Genomic DNA, 13,006 nt, shown 5'->3' on the forward strand with positions numbered 1-13,006 from the left:
CACTTTGGTACAACAAAGAACTTGCATCAGTCCTACCAGTCCTGCACGTGTCCTTTCTGTCCCGTCGCTTTCTCTCCCTGGCTGGCACTCGGCTCTCACAGTTCGTCGCTGGCTCCTGTGCATCATGTACACAGTTGTTCTCATCCTGCAGCGACAGCAAAGCCCTTTGGGGGAAGAGTTTTCGCATTTTTATCTTCTGAGAAAATTCTTTTTTTTTTTTTTTTTATTACTGTCATCTCCCTGGCATTTCTCCCTTTACCATGCTTAAGATAAGAAAAATTGCATTTTCTTCAAGTTTTAACACATCATAAACTGTGAGAGTACCAGGCTATGAAACTATGAAAGATATCCTGCTGTTTGCCTCTTTAGTGGGTTTTGTTTGTTTGTTTAAGGCCATCATGTTTCAGTTACTATTTTTCGTGCAGTCACCCCTCCTCCAAGGTGTGTTACATGCTGCTGTAGTATGTTTGAGACGAGTTTTCTCTGCAATCAGCACACACACAGCAAGCTGACTTTTGTAGTGCTTCTGTAGTGGGATACAGCTGCTGAGTGCACGGGGGAAGGCAACATGAAGGAAACTTTTCACCCGTTTCATAACAATGCCTGGAATTACAGCATCCTTTTCAAGCTTTAAACAAATGACCTTGAGCTTCTTAAGAAGGAATTTTTGGGTTTTCTTATTTTAAGATAGTTGTGTCTGAAGGGAACCACATGCTGCGACCTCGAGTCTGAATTAACAGGCTGTAAAAAAAAGTTGCACAACTGTGTGCAAATAGGCAGCTGTTAAAGCCACGGAACCAACAGAGTCAAATCTGATAGAAATAAAATAGCAGAAACTATATTCATACTTAAACTTCAAATGGCAAGGGATTTTTTTCCCTTATTCCCTTTCTTCCACCCTTGGTTGAACTGATTCAGATGCTTTCTTGGATGGGGTGGAGAGTCCTGAGAGCAGCCTGGCTTATGAAGAGGTAAGAGCTCTCTGGAAAAGACAAGCCAGGCTGGTGCTATTCTGTTCAAGGTTTGTTTGCAATTGTGTCTTCATGTGCATGGGTGTTAAGTGTGTGTGTGTGTGAACCTTTGAGGATTGTTGCTATTTTACACCTTAGCTTTTCCTCAGATGGCGATTATTCAGAAACAATTGTGGGGCACTGAACCTGTCAATGAATTCACTGTATTTCCACCATTCTAGGGCTGACATTGGCCTCACACAGGATGCGTTTGGTATACAACATGCCTTTGTCAGAGTCAATCTCATCATGGCATTGATGAGTATTCTGTGACATCCATTTTAGCTGCCCTTTTCTGAAATGCCCTTACTTGCTTTGCGGGGAAAAACAGTGAGGAATACTGTCTTTTCATGAGCAAAAAGAGGTCAAAGAAACAATGAGCTCCCGCATTTGTTAGCGCTATAATCAACTGAAAGGCACAGAGCCACCCTGCTCCCTACAGCTCTTTGCGCGTTCACCGTCTCAGAGCAGAGTAGCTGGAATTTGGGTCCGCTTGCATCTACCATGTACTTCTATTAACCAAAACCGCTTGTGTGACTGTGTACCTGCACTTTCTGTGCCTGTGATGCCTCCTCACTTATTTTACTGAAGTAATACAGAAGGAAGAATTGAAACCAGATCTGAAGCCAAACTGCAGCCTGAAGAATCATTTTACTTGTGCTTTCACTACTTTTCTGCCCTAACCCATCTCTCTCAAAATCAGAGGACACCAATCTTCCAGCTTTCACAAGCATTTCTGGAACCTCTGCCTTGGTTTGCCCATACACATTGCTTTTTGCAGAAACAGGAAATCAGTTCCTGGTATTTTAATCCTCGTGCTTTCACATAAATATGTACTATTATTTATGACATCTCTGGGGAAGGAAACAAAAAATATCCGTCTACAAGCACGAAAAATTGTTTCCAGAACAAAATTTTCATCTGAAAAATAGTGATGGAAACTTGATAGCAGCTCATAGAGACTGTAAGGTAGTGCCACTGGCGTTCATGTGGCTTCCATTGGTACTGGTTCTTATTTCTTCTTCCATATGTGCAAAATACAAAGGAGATACCTATGCCATCTTTTAATGGCTGTTACTACAACAGTCATTTTCTTAGGGATAGCTGGGTTGGATAATTAAAGGGCTGAATAACACAATTCTTCATGCCTTGCATCCTTCACGCTCTGGTCTAAAGCACAGCCACGATCACAGCAGGACTTTGTTGAGAAGAAATTAAAGTGGGAGGGTAACATAGCTGGAATTTCTCCTTCAAGTCTCCCACTACTTTAAACCCTATTCCATCCAAATGCTTACTTCAAGTAACCGCAGTACATTTCACTCAAAATTTTATTGGACACATTAACTGTACATTAATGGCTCTTGCATGGCTGATGCATTTGTAGCTCTAGGGGAAGGGAAAACAAGGCCACTTTGATATCGGTTTATGTAACACAAAATTTGTTTCTTGGAAGTCTCAAGGCCATTAAAAGTAGAAACTATATTGGAATATGTTCCATATGGCAGTTTCTCAGGCACTGTGATAGCTAACCCAAGTTAATGATTAAAATCCATTTCTATCACTCTTTCCTTCTGGACACAAAAACAGGCTGGAACTTTCCTTTTAATACCATGACATCTTTTTCTGAGTATGTGACACTGCTGTCATTACCACAGCATGCTTCAGGTTTTTATTGTGTAACTTTTTTATCAGGGTAAATAATCAATGGGGAGGAGGGTTGGTTTGTTCTTCAAGATTTTTTTTTTTTTTTTTTTTGTATAAAATAGCCCATGGTGATGTTAGTGATCGATGGAGCACTAATGGCACTGACAGCTTTAAGACTCCTTTTCCAAAGCGGTACTGGAAAATGTCCCCTGCTCCCTTCCTTCTAGCTGTGTGTTTTAACATGCTATGATCTTAGTTTGGGCAGCCACAGACCATGCTGTCCTTGTGCTCAGCAGCATCGGCAGCCACTGCACTCAGCAGGAGCTATTTTCGGATTTGTCCGTGTCAGAGGGACTTTCAGAGGTTGAAGGTACAAGTGTAGCAGGATAGGGGAGATTAAGCTCAAAACCCTGGTTTGATGCTCTTAGGTTCTTGGGGAAATTTCACCTCTTCAGTTATAAAATGTGAGGTTTTTATTTGCCTGCCTGGCAGGATGCTGTGATCTCATGATCGCTGGATGGTGCATCCTCTATATTAAGAAGCCCACAAAGCAACCATCACCATTACAAACACAGGAACTAGGTGTAAATACTCAGAAATCTGAACTTTAAAGTTTAACATATTTCAGGTTTGTTGTTTGGTGTCGTCGTCTTCCCCCCCTGCCCCCCAAACTGTTCTGCTGGAAAAAGTCCATGCATAACATAGAGAATATTCCAGTGTCCTTCCTCAGTATGGGGGTGGGCATAGGATGTCAGTGACCTATCACCAAACCAAGGGAAAAGGCTTGGGCTGGGAGTCACACAAAACATGAAAGAAAATAAGAAAATGAACGCAATTCTCTCCCACTTGGCAGGGCAGCTCTTCTCTTCGGTCTCTCCACCTGGAGTGAGATAGAGCTGTGGAGGTTTGCTGCAATTTAATGACTCCTGGATGTGACCACCAGCTGATGCACACAGAGACCCCGTAATTTCAACTACCTTGGACCTCCAAATGAGAAATTAACTTTTTTTTTTTTTTACACTAATTTCCGAAGAGCTGTTGCAGGAGGGGTTGGAGATTCAGGAGCATCCCTGTTTGCAAATGCTTCCAAGCACTGTCAGGAGTGGTGTCCAACCTGCTCTCTGGCGTGTGGGCTGATCGACTTGCCCTGTGCCAAAGATTTTCGTGTTCTGTGTTTTTTCTAATGCCTGACTGTCAGATAGCTTTAGAGTTCACGGTGGGAGCATTTGGACCCAGTGCAGCTGTGCCTGCTGCTCCAACAGCTACTTTATATCCCAGGCAGGTCACAGCACAGGACAAGAAGCAGTTGTGCTGCCAGTCCATGAGTCAGGAAGCATCTTCCACCTGGGAAGAAAACTTATGCCAATAGATTACATACCTTAACTCTCCAAAGTTGCTAGGAAGATGCTGATCAGTTCATTTCTACTTACTGCTGGAAACTGTGTGACTGGAACTACCTCTCAATGCTTTTAAAACAGGCAATACTTTTGAATTAATAGCTTTTATTTCTGCATTTTCACTTCTTTACTAACATGAGAATAAGGAGCTAAGTTAAACGTCTTTGCCAATGAGCATGCATCTGACTTCGCAGCTTCAGCAATTTATTACTGAAGCTGTACCAATGACACGACTTCATCATGAAAATAGCTAATTAGGGAAAACTGAAAGCTGATGTTTGGTTTTTTTTGTTTTTTTTTTTTTAAATGGTACAGGTTGATGTCAGTATTTCGGCTTGTGATAAAAGGAAACGTATTGTTGAATTCTGAACATCCTCTTCGTCTGGCACAATTTTTCAGGCATTTTAAAATAATTGCTTTCTCCCTTCAAAGCTTTGAGTGTTTCTGGTCAGAAACCCAGGTTTGCTGACGCCTGGGACCAGAGCTACTGCTTGGTGACAATGGGGGACACCCGGTGTCAGCACCCCTGCACAAGCCACAACGCCACAGGTACGAATCTAGATGGAGGGCACTGGTTTCTGAAATTTAGGTAGAGCCTGGGAGATTTGCTAGATTGCTGCCCATATCCAGTGTCTCTTTGAGGAGGTGAATGCTGCACCATTCTTAAAGGGAATTACGTTGCTAAATTTTCTCCTTCCTCTTGGATAAATGCTTTGTTGGAAAATAGATTCTGAATCCATATAGCTGACAGGTTTGGTAGCCCTCATTAAAGAGCTTAAAATTCAGCAGAAGCAAGCACGCATGCCATTCTCTCTGGGGAACAAACGGACCTGCTGGAATTTGGCCCATTACACTTATTTAGTGGACCTGGAATAAAGGACTTGTATTTGACTTTTTTATTGCTATAATTTTCATATTTCTTAGAGAAAAGCAATAGCACAAATCAAGTTACATGGTACATTTTACATCTGCTAAAACTACTCCTAATAGGGTGCCATTTATTCTCAGGTACAGCAGCTTGCCATTTCTAGCCAGGAAGAGCACTGCTGCTCCGGTAGCAGTTCACCATTTTCATGATATTTGGACTTCTAATAAAGTTTTGTTATCTGTTGCTGGGAGACAGTACAAATATATCCATTTCCTAAAGACACCACATCTCCACCAGGTTTCCCATGTTTTTTTGTAAGCTCTGGGTCATGGGCTAGTTTGAACAACTTGAGTGGTTTTTCCTCTGAGGTTGCCGTACCTGGAGCGTGCCCAGAGCTCTGAGATGTCTTTTTGCCCCTGGCTGTTGTGAGAGCGAAGCTCACCTGCACCCAAGGACAAGCACTCCTTGCCAAGATCCTTCTGGAGCACCAGCATGCGTAATGCCCCTTGGCAGCTGGTAGGGACAGTCCCTGCAGCCCCCGGAGCAGTGCAGAATGCTCTCTCCAGGGCTGTTTGGAAATGCTGAATTACTTAAAAACCCCATACATATGGTAGGCACTGGAACAGGTTGCCCAGAGCAGTTGTGGATGCTCCATCCCTGGAAGTGTTCAAGGCCAGGCTGGATGGGGCTTTGGGCAGCCTGGTCTAGTGGGAGGTGTCCCTGCCCAGGGCAGGGGGATGGAACTAGATGATCTTTAAGGTCCCTTCCAACACAAACCATTCTATGACTCTATATAGCAAACTCATGCAGTCAAGGAAGAGTAGGAGAGACAAGAATCTAGCAGTATTTAGTAAATTCTTGCAAAAATTATTTGATAGTATCTTTTTTTTTGCAATGTTTAACAGAGGGGCATGCTGTCATTCACCTGCCTTCTCTAATCCCCTTCCTCTATGTTAGCAAAGGGTAAAAAATACTTGGGTATTGCACTAGAACCCTGGTGGCTTTATATGAAGACAAATTCCTGAGGCTGCGATATTGTGACTGGTCTGAAAAAATGTTGTGCATTCTTCTTTCAAACTGAAGAAGTGTGGAAAGTTTGCAAAGGACGTGGGTGGAAGAAAGGTTTGCTGTTTTCCGAAAGTGGGTGAGAGGTTGGAATACAATTCAGATTAGATTGTTGAGATGGTCCTTGATGGTACAGATGAAGCCTGTTTGGATGGAGTTTTTAACTACTTTATTTCCATTGTCTTAATCATAGTTTTTGAAACCTCATATGGTCTACTTAGGGGTGAATAGGAGCTCAGCTGGAAGCCCACACTGTCAAAAGCTCAGCATTTAATTTTCCAGCAAGCCGTAAGCTCAGTTGATGGATGTGTTCTCAGTGTAACTGCTGTGAAAGCATTGGTTTTCGAGAACCGATATATTAAGGTACACATTAATGCGCAAGAGACTTGTAAGTGGCTGCAGTTTGGACGTTGTGAAAAATAGTCATCTATATTTAGAGCAATTTATTTCTTTCTCTGATTGACTTGTGAAGTGGGAATGCTTTGACAGCAATTTTCTACTGGGAGCACTAGGACCTTTTGTGAAGCAAATCAGCTCTGACCTGGCAGGAGAGGACAAGGAGGGTGGTTTGGGCTTCGGTGCTGTGCCTGTGACTGGCACAGGACCCCGGCGCTGGACTGACTCTGCTGCCTTTGAAGTCAGGCAGCAAACAGGAGCTGATTCAAAGTGAGTTTTTTTTGGAACCACCCCCCTTTGTCAGAGAGCGACAGTTCCCTAAACACCATCAGTGCATTGGAAATAAACACGAACTCCTCCGCTCTGCTTTTATTAATTGCTAATGTGCCTTGTGAAAACCGGCTAAAGGGTGTTACCAGTTTAGGGCTTTGCCAAGGCAGCAAGGTGGAGTTGCTTGTGGGAATGAAGCCTTGTTTAATCAGGTTTTATTATTACTTGGATACAATTTTAGCTAAAGCATGTTGGGTCAGGCAGTTCCTGTTTCAATACGCTTACTGTTTAGTTTTAAGTTGAAGACTTAAGAATTTACCTGTTCAATAACCATTTTTTACTCTTGAGCATTGATCATCTACAAATATGCATATAGTAAGTGTATGTTGTATTTTTTATTTATTTTTTTGTTTTTACTTAAGTAACCAGCTTTGTTGTCAAATCTCCCCTGCAGTCTACTAAATTTTTTGATAGGTTTTAAAGATGAGAGAAATCAGTCCTCAACGTGAACTCATAATAAAGGTAGCGAGCACAACAGTAACAGAATTTTTCCCTCTCTCGTATCATGGGTGGAGTTTAGTTTTACAGCGTTTTCTTGACTGGCCCATTAGATCTGGAAGACTGGAATATCCTTCCCGGTGAGGTGTAGCCTAGGAGATGGTGCTGTTTCGATGCAGAAGCACCAAAGGAGCGTTCCTGGGTGAGCTCCCTGGGGTAGGGAGGACCAGGTATAACACTGTGCAGCAGCCTGGAAACTTCACAGCAGTGATAACCCGCTATCGGGATGCACCACGCCTGCCTGGGAGCTCATACAAAACCTATAGAGAGTTTGTAGCAATGAAATATTGTTATTTATAGGCAATGGGAAAGTTTATGCTTTGAGTTTGCAACTGCCGGTGAGCAAATAAACTGCAAAATTGTATATTCCTTTATCTTCTTCATTCAGTTGTTAAACGAGCAGGTTTCTTCCCCAGAATTCTTTTGATTTCTTGATTTAACGCCTCTAACCAAAGAGTTTGGAGAGCTGCTTTTTAGTTTTGTTATACTTCTTATAAATCTTTAAACAAATCCAAGACATTTCTGGGGAAAAAAAAATCCTATTTTTTTTTTTTCTGAGAAAGGAACATCTTATAATTAGGGATAACAAGAAATTCAGGTTTGTAACAAATGAATTAGAGCCTACAAAGTGGCTTGAACTTTTTCAGCTGAAAGCTGCTTTGGAAGCTTAACGTGGGATTAATATTTGAAGTATGCCTGGACCTATCAAGAAGTTAATCGATGGAGTGTGAGCTATACCCACTTAAAAGGCACAGACATGGAAATCAGTGCGTTCTCCACAAGAGGCTCTTAATGATTTCCTTTCAGAGGCTGTGCACACTATCTTAATTATACAGGGGCCTACGCAAAGGTACCGTTGGATTGGATCCAACGAAAGCTAAAGCAAACAATATGACAACGAAAAGGGCACTTGCGTCATTTCACTTTAGCGTTTATAAAACAAACAATAACTGGCAAATAAAGAGCTTCTAGCCGATGGTGTGCTCAGTAGTGCCAGCATAATTATTCCTTCACATGTAATCATTAAAACACAGAATGCCATAAGTGAAAATACTGGGACAGTCTTTCTTCCTTCATGATTTGTCTGCATAGAAGCAAGACCACCTTTCAGCAAGGAGTTATGTTTCCTGTGGTGCTCTGCTGGCTTCAGGAGGTTAATCACCTCTACGTTTCACAGACGAGACTTTCTGTGCGATCTTCTCCTGTGTGCAAGAGTGCACACTCCCACCGAAAAAGATACATCAGAAAGGACGGGCGATAAAGCTGGCAGCGAGACTGAGGTGTTGGTGCTCTCTCTCATTAGAGATGCCATTGCTTTTTGTGAAGGGTAGATTTTGAGATGCCCAGTAACGGTTATTAAAATGGTCAGTTTTCCTGCATGATAAGCCTGGCATTCTGATCAAACCCACCTTGCGAAACTAAAGCTTTTGGATCCAAGAGATCCCAAGCTATTGTTCTGGAGAATTCAATTTTAACATGTGATGTTGGCTGTGGCAGTGCTCTGTTAACACGCTTTCTCTAATGACCGAGGGGAAAAATGTCCAGATTTTTACACACTATTCTCTAAAAGGGTACTGGTGTCACTTCAAATGTCAGGCCACTCTGACATTTCTCTACATCTTTGATTGTGCTAGGTATATTTCACGGACTGGCCATTCGAATGATTCTCAATATGGCTACCAAAATGTTATCACAATGTTACTTAGTACCATGTTATTGCCAAACCATCTGGATGGTGTCAGAGGATGGTAGGTAAAGGAAGGGATTCTCCCTCATCCCTTACCAGCTTTTCTTACCATCCTGTGACCACTTTGGGGGCAGTTCCTGTCCTTTGGAAACTTCACCCCTTCATGGAGGTTGCAATGCGGAGTGCTGTGGTGGACTCCAGAGCCTCCTCCTTCCACTTCTAGGGAAGAAGACCCTGCCTCGCACCCCAGTGCAGTCTCCTGCACTTCCTTCAGGGGACAGCCAGACCTACACTTGTTGCACACACGGCACTTTGCTGTGCCCCAGTGTGTTTTGAGGAGAGAAGAGAACCACTTTCTGTAGGCAGACGGGAGGATGCACAGCCCTCCTCAAGCCTAGAGCTCTGAAAGGGGCAAGCACGTGGCAGGATGGGGACAGGGGAGCTCACAGGACTGATAGCTGTCAGCATGACAGCAGTGACGCTCAATACATGTTAGAGATTAATGTACACCACCTCTGGTCCCTACAGCCACCAGAGTATGGGACAGAGGAAGGGAGGACCACAAACGGCATGTTTCTAAGTACAAAACAACCGCCTCCATTCATGCTGAAAGGCAGGGCTCCAGGGGTTGTAGTGAATGGTGCTACATCTGGCTGGCAACCGGTCACCGGCGGTGTTCCTCAGGGCTCAACTCTAGGGCCAGTTCTGTCAACGATCCGGGTGTAGAAGTTGAATGCACCATTAGCAAGTTTGCAGTTTGGTGATGATACCAAACTGGGAGGTGCTGTTGACTCTCTTGAGGGACAGGAGGCCTTGCAGAGGGATCTTGATTGATTGGAGCATTGGGCTATGATTAACCTCATTGCTCTCCACAGCTTCCTAAGGAGGGGAAGTGGAAAGGGAGGTACCGATCTCATCTCCTTGGTGATAGGACACATGGGAATGGTTCAAAGCTGCACCAGTGGAGGTTTAGACTGGACACTAAGAAGCATTTCTTCACTGAGAGGGTGGTCAAACACTGGAAGAGGCTTCCTAGAGAGGTGGTTGATGCTCCAAGCCTGTCAGTGTTTAAGAGGCATTTGGACAATTCCCTTAACAACATGCTTTAACTTTTGATCAGCCCTGAATTGGTCAGGCAGTTGAACTACAGGACAGTTGTAGGTCCCTTCCAATAGTCTAGTCTAGTCTAGCCTATGGAAGGATCAAAATAATTTTAAACATTTATAATACACTTTTTAAACATAATTCAGGTTTTCCAACGCTAGTAAAGCCTAAGTGATATACGAGCAGTGTTTGAGAGATGAATTCTTGCTGTTATCTGGAAGCCATGATTCAAGGCACACTGACCCATCCCTTCCCATGGTGAGGCCAGAAGCCTGTTGAAAAGGGGGAAGTGCACCAAACACACCACCACAGTCCAGTGCATCCCCCTCTAACAGCAATGATAGGAGCCTTGGTAAAAGTATGTCACATTATTATACTTCAGGTGTTGTGTTCTGTACTACCTCCCCTAATTCAACTAACTCCTAACTTATTTAAACAAAAGAGTCCTTATCTTCAGCAGGGCAGTTTTTTCTCACCCTTCCATATCTACTGCTCTCAATTTTCTACCCGTGGTAACCAAACCGTTCTTGGTACTTGTGTACTTGGAGAGAGGCACAGGTACTAGGGTAGGTACAAGGGCGCTGGCTGACTGCAGGGAAGTGGGAAATAGGAATTGTGGAAAGAGCAAGCTCTGGGCATTTAACCAGCCTCGTAGGGAACGTGCAGACATTGACTCTTCCCGGTGTACACCAAAGAAGGAAAGTTTTCCTCTGGTTGACAGCTAATTTTGAAGAGATGAGTTTATTTTTTTGGACACTGCAACTTGGACTTCCAGTTAATATTTTAATCTATTAAATGGATAGGAAAAATTGCTGGCAGAGTTCAGGGCTTGGAACCACGTGAGTTTGAATTAAGTAATACTCCCAAAGGCAGTATTAATTTAACATCTAGAGGGGGCTGAGCAGATAAAGCCCTCTGAAAATTTAGCACCAGAAGGCTTGAACTTCCATGTAATGGAATAATTTATAATAAATTTCCCATTTATTTTTAGCATCATGTTTACCACTACCGTCCTTGCTACGCTCTTTAAGGAGCTAAGTTTAAAGTTAATGAGAATTCTGTGCACAAAGGGTTTGCCAGCCTGGACCGCAGACAGCAATAAGGGACCCGATTAGTACAAAATATGACGCTTTTGCAACTTGGCCTTCTGCCCAGTGGGAGCTACTTCTGTTGACCACATCAAATGAATTCACATAAGTGATCAAAGAATTTCAGGCCAGGAATGGCTGTTGGTTGCTACTGGATCAGACCAGCTTCTGACCAGTCAGCTAGAGAAATATCCTGTACTCCAAACACCAGAGTATCCATTTATAAACATTTAAAATTACATACGACAAGATGGAGTTGTTAGACTGGGAAATCCTCTTTAGCATGATACCATCTGACCATTAAATGTCTATGGAAAAGGGTTGAAACAGCATAGTGACTCATCAAGGAGTTATTGAACGGAGTAAATAAATTTTTCTTTAGAATTTATTGATCAGTGTGGAAGAGCTCATGAAGTAAAATATGCCCTTTTGTCTTTAAGCAGCTTCAATGCAGGAAGTCTGGCCTTTACACAATTCTTTGACTATCCCTAAGTTTAGAAGTAGTTACTTTATGCATGCTGGAAAAAAAAAACAAACATGATTTTCTTCCTTTTAGTCCAGCTTCATTTTAATGGGATTATAAACTGACTTTTTAAACATAGATAAAATTTTCTTCTGTTTCCTCATGCAATATTCTTTAATTGACAGCCTGCTGTTGGCCAAGTGTTAGCTCGAAGGAGCTGTAACACCTGGATCCCGTCCCTCTGTGCAGACTCTTCCACCCACCCACCCTTCCACCTACCCCCCATGCTCCTGCTGCCAAGGATCAGGTTGATGCTGATGCCATTCTGAGCTGCATTGTTTGAACTGATGTCTCAGCACTGAGTGAATGAGATTTATAGCAAATACTGTGCACACGCCAAGACTGTCCAACCCACCTTAGCTGTGGTTTTGCTTGGGAACTCTTCTGATTTTCCCTTTAAAATTTTCTCCCGATATTTTTTGTCCTACTGCCGGTCACAGCTATAGGACAACTTGGTCAACGCCTTAAAGTCAATAGTATTATCACTCTGGAATTTCTTGTACTTACCAAGGAAAGGAAATGCATTAATTTTAGAGCTGAGTCAAGTCCACAAATGAATTCGCACATTGGGTAAACATCTGAGAGCACATTTTTGTAACTAGCTGGTCACACACACTGAGCTGTTTAGTTCCAGATGACAAGCAAGGGACATGTCCTCTGTGCTTGCGCACACACACAGACTTTGTGTGGACTTTGTGATGAGGAATGATTCTCAAGCTCATATTCCCTGTTGCTTTTTTTAAAAAAATCTTAATTTCCTAGGAAAATTGAGATTATATTGATTATTTTTCTCTCCTCTTCTTTCGTGATTTCTGAACTCATTGGCCAATTTCAGCCCAATTCTAGAGAGGGAAGAGGACTCGATGATGTTAAGTTTTCAGTACATTTCATGAAACAGATAGTTGGACAGTTGACTGGCAAAGGCTGCACCACAAAATTGCTCCTTGTCAGACAATGGGCAATAAACAGAAGAGAGAGACATTACAAATGTTCCAATGATGGAAGACTTAGTGGAAATAAAAGTATCCAACCACAAAACCTAAATCCATGGGAAACTTGACTGCCTTCATTCTGGAGCTGATTAAACATTTATTTCACTAATTCATTGCAAAAAATCCATCCAGTGAGTTTTCTAAATGGATTTGGAAGGAAATGTATGGTATGTTGGTCAGAGCTGGATGTGCTGGGTTCCCTTGTTTTGTCTTCCTGCAGATCACTGTTTGACAGTGGCCAATGTAACAACTACTCCATAATCGATGCATGTTAAAAAGCTTAATTATTCTAAATAGAATAAATATGCACAGTTTTATCAGCGAGCCCAGTGACAGCAGAAACAGGACTCAAAATATTAGTAGAGTGCTTCTGAATGTGAAGAATAAGAGAAAGAACGATCTCT

Source organism: Chroicocephalus ridibundus, chromosome 7, assembly GCF_963924245.1.
Source record: "Chroicocephalus ridibundus chromosome 7, bChrRid1.1, whole genome shotgun sequence".
Classification (NCBI taxonomy): Eukaryota; Metazoa; Chordata; class Aves; order Charadriiformes; family Laridae; genus Chroicocephalus; species Chroicocephalus ridibundus.